Source organism: Macrotis lagotis, chromosome 5 (genome assembly GCF_037893015.1).
Source record: "Macrotis lagotis isolate mMagLag1 chromosome 5, bilby.v1.9.chrom.fasta, whole genome shotgun sequence".
NCBI classification, from domain to species: domain Eukaryota; kingdom Metazoa; phylum Chordata; class Mammalia; order Peramelemorphia; family Peramelidae; genus Macrotis; species Macrotis lagotis.
The window spans coordinates 7,986,995-8,006,067 of record NC_133662.1 but is presented as its reverse complement, the minus strand read 5'-3'; the positions used below and the strand labels follow the sequence as shown (position 1 = coordinate 8,006,067).

At 36.5% G+C, this 19,073-nt stretch overlaps 1 protein-coding gene and 1 pseudogene across 4 annotated transcripts in view; both read left to right on the top strand.

Moving 5' to 3' along the window:
• Positions 1-19,073, top strand: part of LOC141523442 (butyrophilin subfamily 3 member A3-like) — a 64,297-nt gene that overhangs the window by 5,926 nt on the left and 39,298 nt on the right. The window lies entirely within an intron of this gene.
• LOC141523444 (alcohol dehydrogenase class-3 pseudogene) lies at positions 2,714-7,561 on the top strand (annotated as a pseudogene).

Genomic DNA, 19,073 nt, shown 5'->3' with positions numbered 1-19,073 from the left:
GAGGAACAACCATAAGATGAATTCCTGTATGCCTGTTATGGGAAGCAACTCTCACTAAGTATCAATTATACCCTTAACATTGAACTAGGCAGGATAGATGGAGTAGCAGAGTGAAGAGAGATGGTCCCTATTCAGGGACACAAACAATTCATGAAAGTGAAAGGGTATTTGAGCAAGTGTATGTAGAAATAAAAGAAGCATAATATCCAGGTCATACTCCTATTCAGTCTAGGACTTGTTCCTGGGAACAAAACACTGTTTTCATGATTAATACTTATTTGTGAAGAAGCAGAGTTGGACAGAGAAATTTTTTTTTTTTTTTTTTTTTTTAGTTTTTTGTAAGGCAAATGGGGTTAAGTGGCTTGCCCAAGGCCACATAGCTAGGTAATTATCAAGTATCTGAGGCTGGATTTGAACTCAGGTACTGGGGGGGACTCTATTCACTTTGCCACCTAACAGCCCCTAGACAGAGAAATTCTAAGGAAATGAGTCACCCCACAAGTAACGTAATAAAGAGAAAAAAATAAATGTATGTTTTCAGACTTCAAGTGGTAACCTTTGCAACCTATAAAGGATATTTCCTTCTTAAATTTTGAGTTACTTCATTTGAATCTTATAAATTGCACCCTCTTAGCCTATAAATGAAATAAAGAGTTGATAGATAGATATTTCTCTTGTTATTTTTTGTTTTGACATTGTGAGCCCACAAAATCACTTGTCTGATGCTGCAAGGGCAGCTGCAAGTGGGACTCAAAATTCAATAAATCTAGGAGATTTTAGCTCCTAAACAATTAAATGTTTGATCAAATATAGCTGGGTAATTTTGAAATTGATAATTTTATATGTCCTGTGAATGATTTTATAAATAAATGGCCTTTCACAGAAAAAAAAAAGGTTCTCCATCCCTGTTCTAGAGAGTCATCCCTTATAAGGAAGAAGAAACAAGAAGATTTTTTTTTTTAGAAAAACTATAAATGCAGAAAAAAGGGAAATGTTCCATATTTATAGATTTGGCCCCCACCATTAACCAACTTCTACTCTGCCTAGTGGCAGTTCACCCTTATAGGATGGACATTAAACATTTATATTGTACCTCATATATTCCAGGCACTGTGCTAAGTAATTTTTACGACTATATATTCTCATTAGATCCTCACAATAATACTATAAGGTATGCAATATAATTAAGCCCATTTTACAGTTGAGGAATCTGAGAAAAATAGAGGCAGACCCTTACTGAACATAGATACTTGAGAAGTTTGCTTCTGATCTTGGTCGTCTTCCACTCAAGAAGTTGTACAGGTATTCTCTATTTTCTGGCTTTTTTCATTTGTGCTGAGTAATAATAGTCTTTTAAGTTGCATCCTTTTATACACTTTTATCTACTGACTGGTCTAGACATACCCAATTCAGGTGATATGGAAGTGTGCATTTCCTACCACATGGGTGAACTGGTATTTTCACCCTCTGCTGAAAAGAGTGCTAATGAAAGAAAAATAGAGCAGGGAAAAAAGATCAAGTGGATTAGTTTCACCAATTTTAATGTGGCAGGCAATCAAAGGAGGCTACTCCTCCCACATAGGAGAGGTTGCAGTGGGCTCCAAATAAAACAAACTAGACATTCACTACCTGAGCTGGGTTATGCCCAGACCAGTCTGGTTTCCATTTGATTTTTCCACCTTTCATCTGTTTCACTGATCTACTTTTTTGTTTTTTAACCAATACCGGTATTAGTATCATTAAATGATTTTGATAATTTCTGTCTTATAATTAATTTGAGGTTTTGAACTATTCTTCCTTTATTCCTACTATTATTAAATTTCCCTTTAAATCCTGAATCCCTTGTTTCTACAATTGAGGCTCGTCATTTTATTTATCTCAGTCAAATATCCCTTTGACAATTTAAAGGAGACAATATGTGTGTGTGTGTGTGTGTGTGTGTGTGTGTGTGTGTGTGTGTGTGTACACACACACACACATATATATATATATACATACAAACATATATTAAAGGAGGCTTAGTATAGGACTTAGTATAGCACTAAATTTGTAAATTAACTTAGATAGGATTGTCACTTTTATTACATTAATAAGATCCAATCATGAGCACTGAATATTCTTCCACCTATTTAAGTTATTCTTGATTTTCTTAAAGAACAATTTGTAATTGAATCTATTAGGCATTGAGTGTGCTTCAGTTGATTCACTCACCTATTTTGTGTATTATGTAATTGTTTTGAAGGGGACTTCCCTTTCTATTATTGCCTCATTGATTATGCCTTTTTTTTCCTGGATGTATTTTATAACCTGTAACTTTGCTAAAGCTATTTTCTAAATTTCTTGGTTGTTTCCCCTTAATTTTCTAAGTAAACTTTAATTTTAATAGCAACTAGGGATATTTTATTCTTACCTTTGCCTATTTTTATGCCTTTAATCTCTTTTGTTTTATGGTAATGCTAATTTTGCTCCCTGATATTAAATATCAAGGAGAGTGGGCGTCTTTCTTTTAATCCTTTATTCATTGGGAAAGATTTTAGTGCATTCTCATTGCATATGATATTTGCTTTTAATTTTATAGGTACATTTTGATGCAGGGAGTTATGGACATAGAAGTTTTGTAATTGGAAACAGATTTTGTAATCCTTCATACTGAAATTTTGTAAAAATATTATCTGCTGGAGGGCGGTGCCGCGGGCCACTCACGGGCCCGGCCCATCGCTGCTGCGGCGCGGGAGGCGGCAGGACATGGCGGCCCAGGTCATAAAATGCAAGGCTGTCGTGGCCTGGGAGGCTGGCAAGCCTCTTTCTATAGAAGAAATCGAAGTTGCACCACCAAAAGCTCATGAAGTTCGAATTAAGATTCTTGCCACGGCCGTTTGCCATACTGATGCCTATACTCTGAGTGGGGCAGATCCAGAGGGATGTTTTCCAGTGATTTTGGGACATGAAGGAGCTGGAATTGTGGAGAATGTTGGTGAAGGAGTAACTAAGTTTCAAGCAGGTGACACTGTCATCCCACTTTACATTCCCCAGTGTGGAGAATGCAAATTTTGCAAGAATCCTAAAACAAATCTTTGCCAGAAGATAAGAATTACTCAAGGGAAAGGATTGCTGCCTGATAATACAAGCCGATTTACCTGCAAAGGGAAGCAAATTTTTCATTTCACGGGGACCAGCACATTCTCCGAATACACAGTTGTGGCTGATATATCTGTGGCTAAAATTGATCCTTTAGCTCCCCTGGATAAAGTCTGCCTGCTGGGTTGTGGCATTTCAACTGGCTATGGTGCCGCTATCAACACTGCCAAGGTGGAGCCTGGCTCTACTTGCTCCATCTTTGGCCTGGGAGGTGTTGGCTTGGCTGTGATTATGGGCTGTAAGGTAGCAGGCGCTTCCCGCATCATTGGGGTGGACATTAACAAAGACAAATTTGCAAAGGCCAAGGAGTTCGGAGCCACCGAATGTATTAACCCTCAAGATTTCAAGAAGCCGATCCAGGAAGTGCTGGTAGAAATGATCGATGGAGGAGTGGACTTTTCTTTTGAGTGTATCGGTAATGTTGGTGTCATGAGAGCGGCCCTGGAAGCCCTGCCACAAAGGATGGGGAGTCAGTGTGATAGGAGTCGCTGCTTCAGGTCAGGAGATCTCCACTCGTCCTTTTCAGCTCGTTACAGGCCGTACATGGAAAGGGGACAGCCTTTGGAGGATGGAAGAGTGTAGCAAGTGTCCCAAAACTGGTGTCGGAATACATGTCAAAGAAAATCAAAGTTGATGAGTTTGTGACTCACAACCTGCCTTTTGAACAAATTAATGAAGCCTTTGAGCTGATGCACACAGGAAAGAGCATTTGAAGTGTGTTGAAGATATAAATCCTGGAGCAGAATGCAATCATCTCTCAGTTCCTTGTGCCTCTCTAAATTAGTGGATATGAAGCTACAGACTGACCGGCACTTCCTGCTCCTGTAGTTAGCTAATCCTGGGAATATTAGTTTGATATAATTCATGATGTATCTGCTGAATGTCACTAGAATCACATATCTGTTTTCTAATCTACTGATCTCATTGTAGGTTGCCTCAAGATAAAATGATTTCTACATTGCTGCATAAAAGCCTTGTTTTTGTTCTCATATTTTGCCTAATTGTGGCCTAGTGGATAGAATGTTAGCCTTGGAAACTGGCAGTTTAGTTACTGACATATACTGGCTTCAGTGCCCCTAGCAATTCTCTAAGATTATAACTTACAGCTACTTATAATGGTAATGATAATAACTAGCATTGACACAACAGTTTAAGGTTTACAGAATATTTTACAGATATCTCATTTGATTCTCAGTGAGAGAGGTAGATTAGCAAAACTAAATACAGCTAGTAAGTGTCAGAGGCAGAATTTGAACCCCAGATCCATCTCCTGTGCCACCTAGCTGCCTTACCTTGCTGCCTTTGTCAGCAGAGGGTGTTTTCATATAGGGAGTTTACCACATTGTTGACATCATAGATGTGAACTAAAGCAAAGTTGAGGCTCCATTAATTAGTGTCTCCCCTATTATTTAAGAATAATAGTTAGCATTTAAATAGCTCTTAATGTATGTCAGATACTTTATAACTATTATCTCATTTAATCCTCATAACAACCCTGGATTGTAGGTGCTATCACTTTCATTTTACAGATAAAAAAACTGAAGCAAACAAGGAACTTGCCCAGAGTTACACAGCTAGTAAGTATCTGAAACTGTATTTGAACTCTGGTCTTCCCCATTCTGGGCCTGGCATCTTAGGTATTATGGTACTAGCTAACTGCCTATTTAGGGTTAAACCTGGAAAGGCTCAACCCAACGCTGATCCCTTTATAAATGAAGAGACTGAAGTAGTACAATGAAGGGGATTGATTTGGAGGTGAAGATTCTACATTTGGGTGCCACCACTGTCAATGTATTAACTGTTGGGGTAGCTAGGTGGCGCAGTGGATAAAGTACTGGCCCTGGGGTCAGGAGTGCCTGGGTTCAATCCGACCTCAGACACTTAATGATGACCTAGCTGTGTGGCCTTGAGCAAGCCACTTAACCCCATTTGCCTTGCAAAAATCTAAAAAAAAAAAGTATTAACTATTGATCTTGGATAAGTCATTGTGAGGCTGGACTAAATAACCTGTATGGTCTCTTTCCAATTATGACATCTTGTGGTGAATTTAATTTTTAAATAGGGTGAGGTCAAGGGAGCAAAGTAGCCAAGCCATGAAGTCAGTTCCTAAACCTGCCCTAATACAAATGAAAGGTGAGTCAAGGAGGAAAAAAAAGACAAAAACAATAACAAAAACGTGGCATCATCTATATAGAGCTGGAAGGGATCTTGGAGACCATTGATTGCATTTGCCTCATTTTACATGTGAGGAAACTGAGGTACAGAGAAGTTAAGTATTATGCCCAAGTTCTCACAGCTTCCAAGTTTCTAAATCGGCATTCAAACCCAAGCATCCCTGTCTTCCAAGTCCCAACAACAGTTTGCAGCAGGGACCTAATCGTCACTGTAGCTACTAAAGGTGTACTAGCAAGCCCAGCCACTAACAAACCAACATGCTTTGAAATGTGCTCTCCAAGATCAGTGGCAGAGAACTTCTGTGCCTAGCCTGACTGCTGTAGGATTGGTAGAAAAGTCCTTAGCAAGTCTCTTTTTTAAAATTTGTGCTGGCATTTTCTACTAGGTCCATTAAACTGTTCCCAATGACTGTGTTTTTTGTATACACATTCCCTGAGACTCACAAATCTGGTTCGACTTTAAGTATTTAGTAGATAGGCAAATGGTACTCAATAGCTGGCACTCTTGCAAGCCCTTTTCTCAAAAATAGGATTTTTTTCAAATGCATCAAATTAAAACAATTATTGATTCAATGAGAGGAAAGACAAATATGCAAATCATTCATGAAAATAAAAATTTGTTCAAGCAAAAAAAATATCTGCTCCTGTGATATAAATTGACTCCTTTTATTCCATTGTTAAATGTAAATTCTGTAACATCTCATTCCTACTCCCCCACTTCCAGTCTTTCAACTTGGTTTCAGTCATGTAGAGGGGGAGGGATTTCCCCTTTGCTCATAGCCTTCTGATCTTTCTGTACCCAGAGAATGGGCAAGACTCTAAAAACCTGTCCTAAACTTTTCTTCTGGTGCAAAGACTTCTGATTCTCCACTCAGTCAATTCTCCCTGTCTGTCTGTCTCTTTCTCTCAAACAAACCTTGCCTAGTCTTTTGGTATTCTGAACAGTTTACAAGGCTTGGTGCTTCTCTAGGAGGACAAAAGATTTTAATCTGTAATTTTGTAGGCTTGTATAATAAATCCTGAACAGTTTTAAAATCCCAGAGCTGTGTGTGAATTCTTTCACCTTTCAAGGCCTCTCAATCTTTTTTATTTATTTATTTAAGGCAATGGGGTTAAGTGACTTACCCAAGGTCACACAGCTAAGGCAATTATTAAGTGTCTGAGGTTGGATTTGAACTCAGGTCCTCCTGACTCCAAGGCCTCTCAATCTTAGTTGGCTACACCAACCCCTGGCAACATTATGATATTAAAACTATCTTTTTGCCTATACTTTGAAAGGTTTTTTTAAATCATATTTTATACTTTGCTTTTTTCTGTATTTATTGAGAAAACCATGTAGCTTTTGATGTTATTGCTTTTAACATGATTATGTTGATTGCTTGTTTCCCTAAAATTGAAATGTCCTTGAATCCATGATAAAAATTCAACTTGCATAAGGAATGATTTTTTTTTATAAATTGTTTATCAGGACTGTATTTAAGTAATGTGAGGAATGTAGGGTGTTGGTCTTCACAGGGTGTGGAGCAGAGCCTTTAGGGAATCCATTACAAAGGGGGAATGGACCAGGCAATCACAAGGCTGGAAGAGTCTTCCTAATCCTATTCCAGGGATAGCAAACCCCAAACTGGTTCTCAACCAGTCAAGAGTGACCTAGAGATCCTGACCCAATGCTACTGAGTTTGTGCAATTAGGTAATTGAATACTACCCCCCCCCCATGACCATTGGGGTTCATTAGTATATCATGTGTCATACCATGTGGGGGGGATCATATTAGGGGCATGTCATGGAATGGGTGGACCTCTTAGATTGTAACTCAAATTCTGAGAGCCTATGAACATCCAAGAGGGAGGGGAAAGAGTTTCTGAAGACCATAAATTACCTGACTTTGAAGACTAATTCATGCCTCACTCCTAGGTGAGGTACCAGTATCTTGCAATGTTCATGAATAAAATGTACAATTTTCTCTCACTCTAGCAGGTTTTCCTTTTCATTCATTTATAACAAGTAACTAATCAGTATTAGTTATTACTATTGTTCTGTATCAAAAAAAGCTTTATTTTGCTACCCTGTCCTGATTCTAGGTATTAATAATATATTTGCCTCATAAAAGGAATTTAAGACACATCTTTCTTTCTCAAGTAAAACAATTGTAATATTGATATTAGTTATTTTTTAAGTTTGGTAGAATTTTTCCACAATTTATCAATGCATTTCCCCCCTCTTTAATAGTTCCTTTACTTTTAGAACTTTTTGAGATTAGATTATTGGCATCTTGTTAACTTATTGTAAAAGTTATCCTTTATTTCTTTTGTCTTCATAGATCTGTTGACATATATTATATATAATTTCTAATAATTTTTTCTTATTCTGTTGCAATTTCACTTTGCTCACTTTTTATTTTATTTTATTTTGATTTTCCTTACCTATTTTAAGTAAATCTTGTTTTTTCTTTTTTTTGGGTTTTACAAGGCAATGGGGTTAAGTGATTTGCCCTAGGTCACACAGCTAGGTAATTATTAAGTGTCTGAACTCAAATTTGAACACCAGGGCTGGTACTCTATCCACTGTGCTCCTGTTAATTTAAAAAAAACAACAACAGTTTTTAGTTTTATTTTTGAGTGCCATAGCCTTTTGGTTTCCAATTTATCTATTTCTCCTATAATGTTCAAGATTTCTTTCTTTTGCCTTTTTCCAGATAATTTTTTTCCTCTATTTTAAAAAAAGGTATTTAATTCATTAACTCTCTATTTTTATATTTTGTTTCTATTTTTATGGATATACTTCTTCTGACCTAGGACAACTTTTGCAGACATTTTGGTAACTGTATCATTGTTTTGCTTTAAAAAGATTTTTATCTAGCTGTGTGGCCTTGGGCAAGCCACTTAACCCTATTGCTTTGCAAAACCCTAAAAAATAAAAAATAAAGGTTTTTATTCTGAACTTCACAAAAAAAGTCACTATAATTTATGTAGAACAGAAAAAGTAGGTTGGCCATGAAACTGCAGATCTTTCATATACATATACAAATATATATATATTACTTTTCTTTGTACATATGTAGTAGGTACAATCTTGCTTCCTTATTACTTTATTACCTTGTCTTCCTTCTTTCTTACCTCTTTTGTTCACTATCCTGAACTTCTTTTTTAAAGCAATAGAATGTTTATTAAAGATATTATTTGAGTTTTACAGTTTTCCCCCAATCTTGCTTCCCTCCCCCCACCCCCACCCCACAGATAGCACTCCGTCACTCTTTGTTTCCATGTTGTACCTCGATCCAAATTGGGTGTGATGAGAGAGAAATCATATCCTTAAAGAGAACAGAATTCTCAGAGGTAACCAGATCAAACCATAAGACATCTGGGTTTTTTTTTTTTTTCCGAATTAAAGGGAATAGTCCTTGTACTTTGTTCAAACTCCACAGCTCCTTATCTGGATACAGATGGTACTCTCCTTTGCAGACAGCCAAAAATTGTTCCCAATTGTTACGCTGATGGAATGAGCAAGTCCTTCAAGGTTGAACATCACTCCCATGTTGCTGTTAGGGTGTACAGTGTTTTTCTGGTTCTGCTCATCTCACTCAGCATCAGTTCATTCAAATCCTTCCAGGTTTCCCTGAAATCCCATCCCTCCTGATTTCTAATAGAACAATAGTATTCCATGACATACATATACCACAGTTTGCTAAACCATTCCCCAATTGAAGGACATTTACTGGATTTCCAGTTCTTTGCCACCACAAACAGGGCTGCTATAAATATTTCCGCACAAGTAATGTTTTTACCCTTTTTCCTCATCTCTTCAGGGTATAGACTCAGTAGTGGTATTGCTGGGTCAAAGGGTATGCACATTTTTGTTGCCCTTTGGGCATAGTTCCAAATAGCTCTCCAGAAGGGTTGGATGAGTTCACAGCTCCACCAACAGTGTAATAGTGTCCCAGATTTCCCACAACCCCTCCAACAATGATCATTATCCTTCCTGGTCATACTGGCCAATCTGAGAGGTATGAGGTGGTACCTCAAGGAAGCTTTAATTTGCATTTCTCTAATAATTAATGATTTAGAGCATTTTTTCATATGGCTATGGATTGCTTTGATCTCCTCATCTGTAAATTGCCTTTGCATATCCTTTGACCATTTGTCAATTGGGGATATCCTGAACTTTTAACAAATGTTCCCATGGTCCTCTTTTTCCTGTCTTTCCCTTCCCCACTTTGTTACTATCTACCATTCCAGTCTTATTCTGCTACTCTCCTTGGAAAAGATAAAAGAAAAAGAAGGGCATAATTAAGCAAAACAAAATGCCATGTTGTCTGTGTCCAAAAAGGTATGCATTCTGCATTTTGAGTTCACCATTTCTCAGCCAAAAGGTAGATAACACACTTCATAATCCGTTTTCTAGAATCACAGTCAAAAATTGTCAAGTCTTTCAAAAGAGGTTTTTCTTTATAATGTTGTCCATCAAACAGCAAGCATTTATTAAGTGCATACTATGTTCCAGGTACTGTAATAAACATCGAAAATACAAAGAAAATAAAAACCATGGTCCCTTCTCAGTGGGAACACACTAGCAATTACTGAGGTGGGGAGGGGGGAGTGTATAACAACTAGAAAATGCCTCTTTTAGAAGATAAGTGAGGAATGTAGGGTGTTGGTCTTCACAGGGTGTGGAGGGGAGCCCTTAGGGAATCCATTACAAAGGGGGAATGACCCAGCCAATTACAGGACTGGGAGAGTTTTCCTAATCCCATTCCAGGGATAGTGAACTCCAAACCTGTTCTCAACCAGTCTAGAGTGACCTAGAGATCTTGACCTAATGCAACTGAGTTTGTGCAATTAGGTAACTGAATATTAACCCACACACCTCTGTGACCATTGGGGTTCATTAGCATATCATGTATTGTATGGTGTGTGGGGGGATCATATTAGGGGCATGTCATGGAATGGGTGGACCTCTTAGATTGTAACTCAAACTCTGAGAGCCTATGAAAATCCAAGAGGGAGGGGAAAGAGTTTCTGAATACCATAAATTACCTAATGTTCCAAGACCACTTCATGCCTCATGCCTGGTGAGGTACCCCATCTTGCAAGGTGTGTCTTACAAGGTTCGTGAATAAAATGTATAATTTTCTCTCACTCTAGAAGGTTTTTCTTTTCATTCATTTATAACAAGAAATTTGATTCTTGTTTTAAGAATGTCAGGGAATCAAGAAGTCAGAAGTGAAGTGGAAGTGCATTGATATTTTTGTATAAATTATTTTCTTGATTTGATTCACTTCCTGCTGTCTTGGAGTTCATATAGATAATATTTGGTTTCCCTGAAACTATTCATTTCATCATTTCTTATGGTCCAATAATATTGTTTCATATTCATATGAAATGTATTTTTTTTTGGTTCCTTCACCTCTTTTAGGTTGCATCTTTGCCCTTTACTATTCATTTTGATTAATCTATTTTGATCAGCTCTAATCCCATTCCTCTGCTTGCTCTTTCCCTTCTATTTTCACTTTAAAAAATAGCTTCGGAGTTTAATTTTTTTCTTTTTCTTTTCCTATTCCTTAAATGATTTCTTTAAGTATTAGTTGGAGAATGTAGGCTAGAAGAAGTACATCATGAAAAAACTATCTGGAAGAGAATTTTGAGTTGTTTTGAAGGAGGAAACATGAAACTTAAAGGTTATCCAAAACTGTGAACTAGGCAGCAGGTATAAAAGATAATTTGGAAAAGGGTGGTATTTTTAGGGGAAAGAGGTGGGAATGGTAGTTTCCATAATGAGAAAGTTTATATGTTGGCAAGAGAGTCCAGTGAATATATCTTATGCTCATATTGTATAGCTAGGACTCAATATTAAATAACAGCTCACCTGATCTTGTCACTTTGTTTTGGATATAGATACTTATGTAGTTCTGCATTGTAGGGTTCAACCACTAAGGAAGAAATGGAAAATGTTTTTTGTTGGTCACTTGTTTATGGTATCTAATGGCATCTTTTCTCATTCCCTGCATTTCCTCTCCCACCCCTTAACACTGAACCTTTTCTTACCTACTCCTTGCATTTCAGTGAATGAAAGGAAGGACTTAAAAGTTAATGGCAGAGTGGGGATGCTAATGACTAGGAATAAATGGGCAAACACCAAATTTTAATTCAGGAAAATATTGGCAATGGCAGTTGTTTTAGGTGGGTTCCCTGACTCCTCCTCTGTAGAATTAGGCAAACATAGAATGTCAGAATTGGAAGGAATTTTAGCCAGCCTTTCCATTTGCTGGAGGTAAAGTCTGAAGAGGGGTCCAAAGCCACATAATTAGTTAGTAGTGAATCCAAGAATAAAACTAGTCTTTTAACTCTCACCATCGTGCTCTTTACTCGATACCATTCTGGTTAATTCTTTTCATTAGTCTCTGTCTTTCTCCTAGACTCTCCCCTCTCTTTTTAAAATTCCTGCAATTGCTTCTTTCTATGCCATGCTGAGCTGCCACTGGTAGTTTTCTGTTTGGTCTGAATGGTGCTGGAGGGAGTTCCCTTTGAATAAACTTCCTTTATCATTTATATTCATTTTGCCAATTATAGTTTTAGAAAGTTGCCTCAGGGCACTAAGAGGATGTATGATTTGCCTAGTGTCACTCTTGCCAGGATTAGGTCAGAGCTTGACAGAGAGTGGGCTTGAATCTAAGTTTTCCTGACTTTGAGATTTGCTTTCTAAGTATGCTGACTCTCTAAATCATTAATATGACTTCCTCTTCCTTTTTCTATGTATTATTCACAGGATTCCCTTCTGATTTAATTTCTCCTTAACAGCTTTATTTATTGACTGTGTGTTGATTGGTCAGCCTCAATTAATTATCATTTCCTTCTGGGCTGACATAATTAGTCATAGTAAGGTGAAGGGAGAACAGAGGAGCCAGAAATCCAAGAAATCTCTTGGAAATAGAGAGTATTCCAGGTCCACATGAATTTTCAAATGAAATCTACCAAACATTTAAAGAACAATTAATTCCTATTCTACATAAACTATTTCAAAAAAATAGGAAAAAGAGTTCTGCCAAGTTCCTTTTATGACACCAACATGGTGCTGATACCTAAACCAGGAAGAACCAAAACAAAGAAAATTATAGCCCAATCTTCCTAATGAATATTGATGCAAAAATCTTAAATAAAATTTTAGCAATGAGACTACAGCAAGTTATTACTAGAATAATACACCATGATCAGGTAGGGCAGGAATTATTAAATATTAGGAAAACACTCAACATAATTGAAAATATCAATAGCAAAACCAGGAGAAATCATCAGATTATCTCAATAGATGCTGAAAAAACCTTTGATAAAATACAATGTCATTCCTATTTAAAACACTAGAAACTTTAGGAATAAATGGAGTTTTCATTAAAATGATAAGTAGTATCTAAAACCATTAACCAAATATTTTATATAAAATATAGCATTAGAAATGTCAACTTTAGCAATAAGAGAAGAAAAATAAATTGAAGAAGAAATGACAATGAGGAAGCAAAGCTTTTACTCTGCAGAAAATTATGAATATAGGAAATTTATAATTAAAAACAAATTCTGTAATCTTTTATCTTTTAAACTTTGTTAATGCTCAATCGACTTCTATTGTTTTAGGTTAAATGTAAAATTTGTACCCCTCCTCACTCCTCCTCCAACCAGCTTTTAGTTTAACTTAGAGGTCATGCACCTTGTGACAGGAAGGATCAGTACATAGCTTGCCCATTGGAGGATACCTGGCCCAGGTGCAGACCCCCCATCCCCCTCCAAGCACCAACTTACTACAGAAGTTCATTTAAGAAGAAGCACTGCCCCTTCTGGGCTCTCTCACTCTCTTGGACACTATCCACAAGGATGGCTTTCTCTTTTTCCTTCCTAGGCCATGTGCTTCCAAGCTAGTCCCTGGTGGTTCACAATGGGCCCCCATGCCACAGCCTAGGCTGTCTGTCTGTCTGTCTCTCATACACACACACACACAAACACACAGACACATATTCTCACTCAAAATTTAGCTAGCCTGTCCTCAAAGTGCTTAATGCTTTTCTAGGAGTTTAACCTATATACTTTGTAAGGCTTTTATAATAAATTCTGAACAGTTTCAAAATCCCCTGGAGCATGCAAATTCCTTTGTTTTGCAGTAACCCTTGATCTTTATCTTTAAGTGGGCACCCCAAGAAAATCATGTAAAAAACTTCTTGAGACAATTAACAAATTCAGCAAAGTAGCAGAATATAAAATAAACCCACATAAATCATCCACATTTCTATTTATGAACAACAAAGACCAAGAGGAGCAAGAGAAATTCCATTTAAAGTAACTGTAGACAACATTAAATACTTGGGAATCTACCTCCCAAGATAAACTCAGAAACTGTATGAACACAATTATAAAACACTTCTCACTCAAATAAAGCCAGATCTAAATAATTGGGAAAATGTCAATTGCTCATGGTTAAGTAATAAAAAAAATGACAATTCTACCCAAATTAAATTACTTATTCAGGGCCATAATAATCAAACTACCAAATAATTATTTTACTGAGTTAGAAAAAATAGTAACAAAATTCATCTGGAGCAACATAAGGTCAAGAATAGGAAGGGAACTTGTTGGGAGCCAGGATCTCTAAGCTGTTTGACACAGTTGCGGCAATAAGACTCAGGGCAGTCACACTGCCTGATGGAACAACATTTCCTTCTTCAATATATAAATAGGGATTCCATGTATACCCATATTTATAGGTCTATTATTGATTGCAAAACTTACTCATCCTAATAGTGGAATGACTATAAAAGAAGGATTTCAGAGAAATTCCTTGAATAAAACAGATTGTGAACTCTGTCCAAATTTAACAGGACTGCCTCTCCCTGAGACATACAAAAGGCTTCAGCATTATGAAATCTTTGGAAGACACAGCACTGGGAGTTCCAGGGAGATGTCAGAATATATATAGGGAAACCAGATACAAGATGGGTCAGATAGAATTCCAGGGAAACTGACAGTTTTGCCCCCCTTATCATACACAGGAATATATGATAAAGATGGTGAGAGAATAGTTAGTATAGGTAACCAATATGTGAACTCTAAGAGCCTTAGTTAATTTGGCAAAGAATAAAAAGCCATAGAAACTGTAGCGTCTACCAACAAGGGTTGAAAGGAAAATTAGTTATTGAAGGAGTCGACGGACAGGTGGACAAGCATAGCTACCCTCACTATAGGTTGTCAAGGGAGCATATCGAAAACATTACATATGCAGTACAAAATCATAGAAGCATTCCATTAAACTAATTATGTCAAAGATTATTCTAAGGAAAGTTCTGTTTAATCAATAACTTTGCTATGCAGCAACAAACTAGGCAACAGGCAGGTTGAGGTCATCACAGTCTGAGCAGGGACAAGAAAATTAATTACATGATTGATAATCACACTTGTAACCACTACATGATCAAACTTGTAACCATATGAACTATGTGATTAATGATGAAAACTGTATACTTTTGTAACCAAGGAAATGATTTTAGTTTGCTTGTTTCATATGATTCTGAGACTATAAAAATAAATCTAAGCAGCTGACAGTCAGTCAACCTGCTCCTGCTTTTACCCACTTGTTGACTCAACTCATTTTGCCGACTCTATCCCTCCTGTCAAGTTCCAAGGACCCCGCAGAGGCAGGACCCCCGCAGGAACTGATGAAAAAAAAAAAGTAAAGAAAATTAGCCTAGCTCTACCAGATCTAAAACTGTATTATAAAATGACAGTCATAAGAACTACCTGGTACTGGTTAGGAAATAGAGTAATGTATCAGTGGTTTAGGATAGGTTCGAAAGAAGCAATAGTAAATGTCTACCATAATCTAGTATTTGACAAAACTAAAGACTTCTGGGATAAGAACTCACTATTTGACAAAAATTGTTGGGAAAACTAGAAAATAATATGGCAAAAACCAGGCATAGACCCACATCTCACACTCTATATCAAAATAAGGTCAAAATGGGTTCAGGATTTAGATATAAAGGTTGACACCATAGATAAATTAATAGACCAAGATATACTCTATCAATCAGATCTATGGAAAGGGACAAATTTATCACTGAACAAGAAATAGAATACATTATAAACTGCAAAATGAATGATTTTGACTATGGTAAATTAAAAAAAGTTTTGCACTAGTAAAATCAATGCTACCCAAATTAGAAGGAAACCAGAAAGCTGGGGAACAATCTTTAGAACTAGGAGTGCTGATAAAGGTCTCATTTCTAAAATATATAGAGAATTACATCAGATTTATAAGGTTACAAGTCATTCCCCAATTGATAAATGGTCAAAAGATATGAATAGACAGTTATCCAATGAAGAAATTAATGCTATCTATAGTAATATGAAAAAATTCTCCAAATCATTATTGATTAGAGAAATGCCAATTAAAACATCTAAAACCTCATACCTATCAGATTGGCTAAGATGACAAAAAGGGAAAATGATCAATGTTGGTGAAGATGTGGGAGGATTGGTATATTGATGATTGCTGGTGGAGTTGTGAACTGATCCACCCATTCTGGAGAGCAATAGGGAAGTATGCCTAATGAGCAGCAAAAATCTTCATATCCTTTGACCCAGCAATTCCAATTCTAGGCCTATGATCCACTTCTATTTTATAATATTTACTTCAAATTTCTATAGACAAGAATCCCATTTAGACTGGAAAGTAAATGTTTACAAATAACAATAGAATTGATCTCTCCTCATTTATGATGTCTCTTATCTTGTGGTTTTCTGATCTAGGTAAAGGAATTTATTACTACTGTCACTAAGTTTTCAAGGTAGTATTGACACAAGCCAAGTCAACATTTTAGATGTAGAAGATAGGCCTTATGGAGTAGACTGACATCTTTACATACTGAGACAAACATTCAAATTTACAAGTGTTAGTTAGAGGTTAAGAGCCTATTTTGATAAAAAAAAAATGGAATTATAGAGTATCAGATTGAGAAATTCCCCCATTTTGATCTAGAAAACCTTTAATGTCAAAGTATGCAAGAATTCGCAGAATGACCCAATACCACTTCTAAACTCCATAGAATCTTCACATCCTCCCTCCACCATCATTGTAGTACCCTTTATATCTTCTGTCTTTCTAAATCTATGTGAAATCTCATTGGTTATCTGACTCAATTTTTAAGATTCTTTCTCTTTTCTATATAAAATGCCTCCAAAATTTTCTATAAGGGTTGACATTTGGAAGAATGCCATTCACTCAAGAGTTTTTGGTAAGACCCTAGAGAATTACTTCATTCATAAAACTAACTTTGTTATTTCATCTTTAACCTAAGAAAATTATGGTTAACAGTGATGGTACTATGACTTTCACAGATGGGAACTTGAGGAGGGATAGAGTCTCTCTTTGGACTCAGAGGTGCTTCTTGGAAGGAAAGATGTCTGTTAAACAGGTTCTTTTTTTAAATTTTATTTTTATTTAAGGCAATGAGGTTAAGTGACTTGTGAAAGTCACACAGCTAGCCAATTATTAAGTGTCTGAGGTCACATTTGAGCTCAGGTCCTTCTGACTCTAGGGCTGGTGCTCTGGAGTCACCTAGTTGCCTCCTAAACAGGTTCTTGGTCTGTAATGTGATGTACTTCTTGGGTGAAAAGAGGTCTGTAACTTTAAAATCCCAGCTCTATTCTGAACTAGTTTTTTTTTTTAAGTTGACAGATACGGATTTAGAAAATTTTGACTTGGAAATGGGGTAGACTACCTTTTAGCAGTGCTGGATAGGAAATCCATAAAAAAAGCTAGGACAGTTTTTGAGCCTAGTCAAAACTGCTCTTGGAAAAAGGTGAGACTGCTACTTTTTCAATTCAATTGCTTTATTTGGAAATTAAATATTCTCTAGAATTCTTTTGGGTTTGGGGAATTCTCACAGGTTGTTGAGTTTTCCTGGTTTGTTTTTGGCCAGGGAGGGTACTAAAGACTTATTCTAAGATCTAAGTGTAGCACTTCTTTGGTGGAATCCCTAGTAGTTTGATCTCTGATGCTTTTGTTTATTTAAATTTTTAAATTTTTTTTTTTTTTTTTTTTTTGCAAATCAATGGAATTAAGTGACTTGCCCAAGGTTGCTGGGTAATTATTAAATGGCTGAGACTGGATTTGAACTCAGGTCCTCCTGACACCAGGACCAGTGAGTGCTCTATCCTCTGCACCACCTAGCTGTCCCTTATGCTTTTGTTGATGAAATGTAAAGGATTTGTTTGGAACCCTATTGTCTTTGTCTGTTTTGTATTTAGGGGATCCTCTAGTGTGAAAGTAATGTGGGTTTTCTCTGGAGTTGGGGGCCTCTGGTTAGATTTGATCTAACTTGGTTTATGTGTTTAGTAGGTATTTTAAATTTTGTGTTCTATGTACTACAGTACAGGTAGAATAGAGTTCTCAGCTATCTCTGCTTCCTCTCCAATCTCCCTTTCCAAATTAGATCTTTTTCTTCCCTAAAACTTGAGATCTGGTGCCACAGGACAGATTTTCCTGTAAATTGTGTTTTTTTTTTTGGAGGAGAAAGGGGTTCTATTGTTCTCTTCCTAACTTTTTTAATGTCTGACTGGCAGACAGGGTTCTCTCTCTCTCTCCCCTCTACCTCCCACCCTTTTCCCCAAAGCTGCTGGTGAGCAGTGAGCGAAAGGTTGAAATCCCCTTTCTCCTTACTAGTTAGGAGAAGTGAGTTCCCCAGCTATTATAAGTTTGGTTGGCTATGGCCTACCAGCCTCTCTGAAAATGAGAGTGGTTCTTTCTCCTTCTATGATTTTCCCCTCCCCCCTTTATCTGTAAAATGGGGAAAATTAGATTTCTATCTTAGAATAAGAAATGATAATCTTGGTTTTTTGCCATTTAAAACTGGCCTATTCAGTTCTTAAACCTTGCTGTATGGTTTCTCCCTCTGTATCTGTCCTTATCTCTCTCATCATCTCATTCACACTGGAGGTTTTTCTCTCCAGCATCTCTCCATTCTGTCTCTCTCTAAATCCAAAGAAGATAGCACATTTTAGCTGCAATCCTGAATTGAAAGTTTGCTAAAAAAATTTTAGAGAAATATTTAGGTTTAATTGGGTATTTTAAAGATTACAAATTATGGATTATATTATGTAAAATGTTCTGTTGTTTTGAAAGGTACATTGTGGACATTTAGAATTTGGATATAAATTACATGCAACAAATACAGTTTTTAAATCCATGTTTTAAATTTTTAAATAAATATCTTACTCCTTTCCATAAATTGATAAGATAATGAGAAAAATATTTTGTTGCTGGATTGTGAGTAGTTTAAAGTATATCTGAATTATAGCAAAAGTAATAGATGTTTAATCTATAGATGTAATAGATGTTTAACTTTTTGTTTACAAATTGACCATTTAAAATTTTAGCATACACGTGACGTGCCTAAAGAAACTAAAATTGTCCCTAAAATTATTTTCTGAGTGGTCTTAGTGTGTTTAAAAAAAACCCTTATAATAATAATAACAATAATAATAACAACAATAATAATAATTTAGATTAGAGGTCTTTGTGTTTTGCTCCCCCAGCAGCTCTTCTTTTAGTTTCCTCTTGTCCAGAGAACTAAGAAGAGACCACTGGACTTCTTTTGGGGGGGGCGTTGGGAGGACTAGAACAGAGTTCTTAAGTCTTGCAACACAGGATGCCAGTTCACAATCTTTGTTCTACTAAAAATTGTCTCTCTTTCTCTATGGAAAAAAAAAGTAATGAAACTTTTC